Here is a 6537-nt window from a genome sequence, read left to right as displayed (position 1 = left end):
TATTGATTAAATTTCTATTAAAGGTGAGATCATATGGTATTTGTCTTTATTTATTTTTGGAGAGGGGAAACGAGGGAAACATCCATGCGTGGTTGCCACATGTGCACTCCCTTGGGGACCTGGCCCGCAATTCAGGCATGTGCCTTAACCGGGAATCAAGGCAGCGACCCTTTGGTTCACTGGTGGGCACTCAACCAGCCAGGAGCTTAGTGAGCAACTCTTTTAAAATGACAGCTAAAAACAAAATGTATTTGATAAAACCCATTCACAAAATTGTCAAAGACAGATCGGTTTATCTTTCAAGTTGGTAATATATGTCTCAATATATCGAGATATCATGGAATTGGCATTACTAACCTTTAGGGTTAAGGTCAGAAGCAGAGAAATTGAGCAGAGGGGATTGAGTCACAGAGATAATTAGTTCCCCAAAGAGACTAGAAAATTAAATAATGATAGAATATTTAAGAATAAAGAGATTAAATGCAATAGTCGATTTTTAAAAATTGAAAGACATTTATCATTTTTAAAAAATACAAGTCAAAACATTTGGTCTAGAGTGTTTCCTATGTATTATTTGAAGTTTTAATACTTCTGTGAAATAATAAATACTGTAAATATGTAACCTATAAGTAAACTGTAGCCTTTATAATATTTATTATAGTGTATATCTGCAGGATATATGAAGAAAAATTTAATGTGAGATGCCTTATGTTTGTTTGGTTTTTATTTCGGGGCAGTTTATTTGGGCAGATCAGGGGAAAGGGAGGCTGGCTCTGCATCTAAAAGAAGGCGTTGGGCCTCTTGGTGAAGTGTGGCTTGTGCTGCCCACGAAAGACCTAGTGAGGCAGTGGGACCTGGAACTTGGAGTCATGGAACTGCTCGACTGCTGGTTGGCAGCCACCTTCATGATGTGGATTGAGTGGGCATGGGCACAGTGCTAGCACCCAAGTCTCGGTAGCACTGGGTCATAGAGCCTGTGGTGGTCAGTTTCCCGTACTCCCAGTACATGTTGTGGGGCCCACTGCGGGAGTCATAGTGTGGCCAGATACCAAGTTCTGAACCCCAAGAGGGGTATTTCAAACACCTGCACACAGTAGATGATTTTCCCCTGAAGATTTCTTCATGTTCTTCAGCTGAGACACAAAGTGCCACAAGCGGAACTTGGCAACCATATGGTTAGGTGCAAAAATGCACCTGCGGTAGAGGGGTGGTGAGCAGCACTTAGGATTGAGCAAGCAGTGCCCCACCACCTTGTACTCTCGCAGCGTGCTCAAGGCCTTCATAGCATTCCCTCCACGTTCACCACCACCCACAAAAGGTGAGATGCCCTATGTTTTTAAAAGCTTAATTTTATAAATGATGTACCTACTGTCTAGCACATCAACAGGAAACTGAACGTCTAACACCAATTAATGACTGGCTGCCATAACAGAGATAAGAGAAATGTGATTTGTATACAGCGTAACAGATGGTATTATACCATACAGATGCTGCTTTCTGCTATATTAAATACATTTTTAAAACTTAGCAAAACGTATTTATACTTTATAGTGCAAATGTACTGTGAATTTTGGCATAGATAAAATATAATAAAAAATATGGAGTCAAAGGGGCATGTCTTTTTGACTAGGAATACTTTTTAATAGCTTCGTGACTAAAAAGAGATTTTTGGCTATAGAGCTCCATCTAGAGGAAATGTGAAGAAAAAGTCCTTTATCAATACATTCAGAAAAGGCATCTGATAAGATGGAACATCCATTTATTATTAAAACAGTCAATAAAATAGGAATAGAAGGAAAGTACCTCAACATAATAAAGGCCATATATGACAAACCCTCAGCCAATATCATACTCAATGGTGACAAATGAAAGCTTTTCCTTTAAGATCAGGAATGAGACAGGGATGCCCATTCTCATCTCTCTTATTCAGCATAGTGCTGGGAGTCCTAGCCAGAGCAATCAGACAAGAGAAAGAAAAAAAATCAAACTTTGAATTAAAGAAATAAAAGTGTCCTTTTTGCGGATGCAATGATTCTGTATATATAAAACTCTAAAGACTCCACCAAAAAACTATTAGAAATAATAAACAAAAATAGAGCAAAGTTTCAGGGCACAAAATTAATGTACAAAAATCTATTCTATTCCTAAATACTAACAATGAAACCTCAGAAAAAAAGCAAAAAAAAATTATTTTGCAAATGAAACAAAAAATATAATACCTAGGAATAAATTTAACAGAGGATGTGAAGGACCTATACAGTTAAACAACAAAGCATTATTAAAAGATTGAAAAAGAAACAATGAAATGGAAAGATGTTCTGTGTTCATGGATTAGAAGAATCAACATAGTTAATATGTCCATATTACCCCCAAAATACACAGATTTAATGCAATCCACATCAAAATCCCAATGTTACTTTTTAAAGAAATAGAACAAAAAATCATCAGTTTGGATGGAGCTACAAAAGACCCCAAATAGTCAAAGCTATCCTGGGGCAGGGGGACAAAGCCAGAGGTATCATGCTACCTGACTTCAAAGTATACTACAGAGCAACAATAATCATAAGAGCATAGTATTGATAGAAAAGCCAAAACACAAACCAATGGAACAGAAGTGAGAGCCCAGAAGTAAATCCACATGTATATGGGCAAATGTTTTTCACAAAGAAGTCAAAACACACAATGGAGAAAGCCTCTCCAATAAATGGTGTTGGAAAAATTGGAAAGCCACTAGCTAAAGAATGAAACTAGACTACAGTTTGTCCTCATATATGTAAATTAATTCAAAGTAAATCAAAGATCTAAATATAAGATTGGAAATAATATATTACATAGAAGAAAACATAAGTACTAGACTTACAGACCTTGGCCTTAGAAAACAATTTATGTATTTGACCCCAAATGGAACAGAAGTAAAGGCAAAAATAAATGAATGGGACTATATCAAGCTAAAAAGCTTCTGCACAGCAAAAGAAAACAACAATAAAACTAAAAGGCAACCAAACAAATGGGAGATGATATTTGCAAACAATAGCTCTGACAAAGGCTTAATATTCAAATGATGCAAATGTAAACTGGTACAGCCACTATGGAAACCAATATGGCTATTTCTCAAAAAATTAAGAGTAGAGCTATCAAATGACTCAGCAATCATTCTTTAGGTAACTACACAAAAAATTTGAAAACATTTATTTGCGAAGATATATGCACCCATATGTTCATTGCAGCATTACTCATGGTGGACGAGACATGGAAATAACTGAAGTGGAAAAGACTAGAAGAGTGGAGGGAATTTCAGGGGAAATAAGGGAGGGATTTAGAGGACCCTATATAAAGGATACATGGACAACAACTGAGAAGGGTGGAAATGGGAGGGAGGGGGGAGGATGGGGGGTGGGATGGGATGGGAGTAATAGACAGAAAACTGTACATGAAAAATAATTAAATAAAAAAATTGGGAAAAAATATGAAACAAAATCCTATTTATGCTAACATTGGGCTATGTAATCATGGCCTTGAAAAAAAAAGAATATGTTATGTATATTCTTTATGTATTATTTAGAGTTCTGGAAATTATATATAACTATAAGTAGATATATATAAATATTACTCAGCCATAAGATGAAATACTACCTTTTGTGACAACAGGGATAGGCCTTGAAAATAGTATGTTAAGCAAAATAAGTCAGACAAAAAAGCTAAGAACCACATGATCTCACTCATATGTGGGATATAAAACTGAAACTCACAGACACAGACAGCAGTGCGGTGGTGACCAGAGGGAAGGGGGGGTAGGGTGGTTAAGGGTAAAGGGAGCCAAATACATGGTGATGGAAGAAGATCTGACTTTGGTTGCTGGGCACACAGTGCAATATACAGGTCATGTATTATGGAAATGTCCACTTAAAACTTATATAATCCTATGAACCAATGTCACCCCAATACATTTAATTTTAAAAAGTTCTTAAGCAAGTATTGAGTGAAATAAAAAAATCAAATTTAAAAATAATCTAAATAACTAAGCTGAGAATATAAGACAGGAAACTGTACTTGAACAAGAATTAAATAAAAATAGAAATAAATAAAAATAAAAATGATCTAATTTAAAAAGTTTTAGGATTGTAAATAGATACGAAGTTCAACTATCCTCCATATACCAATTATTTTTTATTAAACAATGAAGTTTTAATAGTGTCACTTATGATTTCTATTTCTTTCAGAGAAATTTGCTATAACACAACTTATTAGAATGTTCCAGCTGAAAAAGAAACTTAGAAAGTACGTCGACTACTCCCCTTTGTTTTACAAGCGAGTAACCTGGGGCCCAAAGTAGATAAAGAGCTTGCTCAAGGTCTTAATTACAATAGTAGAATTTAAATCTTTGAAATTTCCTGACTCCCAGCATTATACCTTTTTGTTCTAGTGTACTATTCTTTTCACTATATTATAAGTAAACATACATTACTTTTGACTGGATAAACGATCAAGGCCACTGAAACCTCCGTAATACTGAAGCCTTTGCCATAGATTGACTACATCTTTATCCTCCTAACACAATTGATTTATTTGCATGTAATGGAAATCAATTCTTTTTACTTCCTAGTTTAGAAGTCTATTTGTTATCAGAAATTAATCATTTTTTGGTAGCTTATATCATGAAACTGAGATGGTGGAGCAAAAAATGGAGGAAGTTAGTAACTATTCTCCCAAAATAAGAATGAGAACTTTTGAATCCATAATCCTTTAATAGTAATAAAATTTACTCTATAACTCCTTTGTACTGGTGAATTGCTGAGAAGAAAGAAAAGTCAGTCAATGTGATTAGTAGAAAGTACATTGGTTTTATCTTCGGAGTTCTGGATTTTAAACCCATTTATACCACAAGCTGAATAAATTTAAACAAATTATTCAGTGTCCTGAACTTCTGATTCCTGATCTGTAGACATAATGAGAACTTGTTATTGGCTTTAAAGTGAGATAATACACATCACAATGCATACCTAATAAATTTCAGTTTTAAGTAAGTAAAAGTCAGTAATGCCAAAAAGATAAGTAATGCCAAAGAATGAGTAACTTTTACATTTATTTCTAAAAATATACAGATTTCCTAAGTATAATATACTCTGTAAAAAAATGACTGTGACTTGTATAGGGGAAATCCTCAGACCTCTGCTAAAATGAAAATGTAAGGATCTTATTTTCAATACAGCTGTAGTTATCTTTAGAGGTTATCTTTAACATACAACTATGTACCATGAATGTTGGATTTGGTTGTAGTCTCTCAACCAGTATGATTTTGCTCTCTGGGGTACATAATATCTGGAAATTTTTTTGGTTGTCACAACTGGGGTAGGACAGTCTACAAACTTTCAGTGGGAAGAGGCCAGGGATGCTGTTATATTGTTATATTGTTACAATGTAGAGGACAGCCCTCCCCTCAGCAAGCACACACACACTAAAGAATTATCTGGACCAGGATGGAATGAAAAGACAGAAAACTGTACTTGAAAAACAATTTAAATAAATTTTTAAAAATGCTAAAATTTCTTTATAAATACAACAAACAAGTATCTAAATACAAATAAATTAATAATTGAATTAAAAAAAATTTAAAGAATTATCTGCACCAAAATGTTAATAGTGTTGAGGTTCAGAAAATTTGGATTAATGTAATTAAGTTATAGATGATCAGAAATTAAGAAATGAATATGTTTATTTTTTAAAGATTTTATTTATTTTCAGAGAGGGGAAGGGAGGAAGAAAGAGAAGGAGAGAAACATCAATGTATGGTTGCCTCTCACACACCCCCTACTGGGGACCTGGCCCACAACCCAGGCATGTGCCCTGACTGGCTTGGAACTGAACCAGTGACCCTTTGGTTCACAGGCCAGCACTCAATCCACTGATCCACACCAGTGAGGCCTAAATGAATATATGTTTAATTGATAAGTATTTAAAACATTTGTTGGAATAAGTATTTAAAAATAAAAGTGTTTATCTGTGAAGTATTAAAAATCATAATATATTATATACTAGGAAAATGCCCCATTTTCTAGAAAATGTGTCCATAGCACCTAGGCATATTTTTAAGGATGCTTTTCTCCTGATGATCATCTTGAATTTTTTTCATTTCTTTTATTCTGCACTGAAAAAGGCGTACTGGACAACTTTAGATCACAGCCCCTTATTTCAACAAGCTTACAGTACAGCTGAAAAGGTAAGACAGATATTCCAAAAACTCAACCAACTGGGCAAGTGTCTTGTCTATTTTGTTCTCTTTGGGTCTCTTGTGCTCAGCACAGCACATGGCAATAGAGTTCTTAATAAGCATTTTTTAATATGTAAATAAAACAATCAGTGAACAAGGTACAACGGTATGTGGTCAAGTAAGATAAATGACTGATGATATCAGATTGTGAAAAGGAAAAAATCAGTATCAATATAGTACTGAAAATAGGTCAGCAAAGTTTTCTTTAAAGAGATAGGCATTAGCCCTGGCTGGTGTGAATCAGTGGATTGTGAACCGAAGGCTGGCCA

The 6537-nt window shown here is 34.7% G+C and overlaps 1 pseudogene; it reads right to left on the bottom strand.

Annotated features, from left to right (window-relative positions):
* Positions 1-779: 779 nt before the first annotated feature.
* On the bottom strand, positions 780-1302 carry LOC118988309 (60S ribosomal protein L18a-like; annotated as a pseudogene).
* Between the last annotated feature and the right edge of the window lie 5235 nt (positions 1303-6537).

This window comes from Sturnira hondurensis, unplaced genomic scaffold (assembly GCF_014824575.4).
Source record: "Sturnira hondurensis isolate 20B ecotype Veracruz unplaced genomic scaffold, ASM1482457v3 Scaffold0006301, whole genome shotgun sequence".
Lineage (NCBI taxonomy): Eukaryota > Metazoa > Chordata > Mammalia > Chiroptera > Phyllostomidae > Sturnira > Sturnira hondurensis.
The sequence above is the reverse complement of the archived record's forward strand: the minus strand, read 5'-3'. Positions and strand labels throughout refer to the sequence as shown.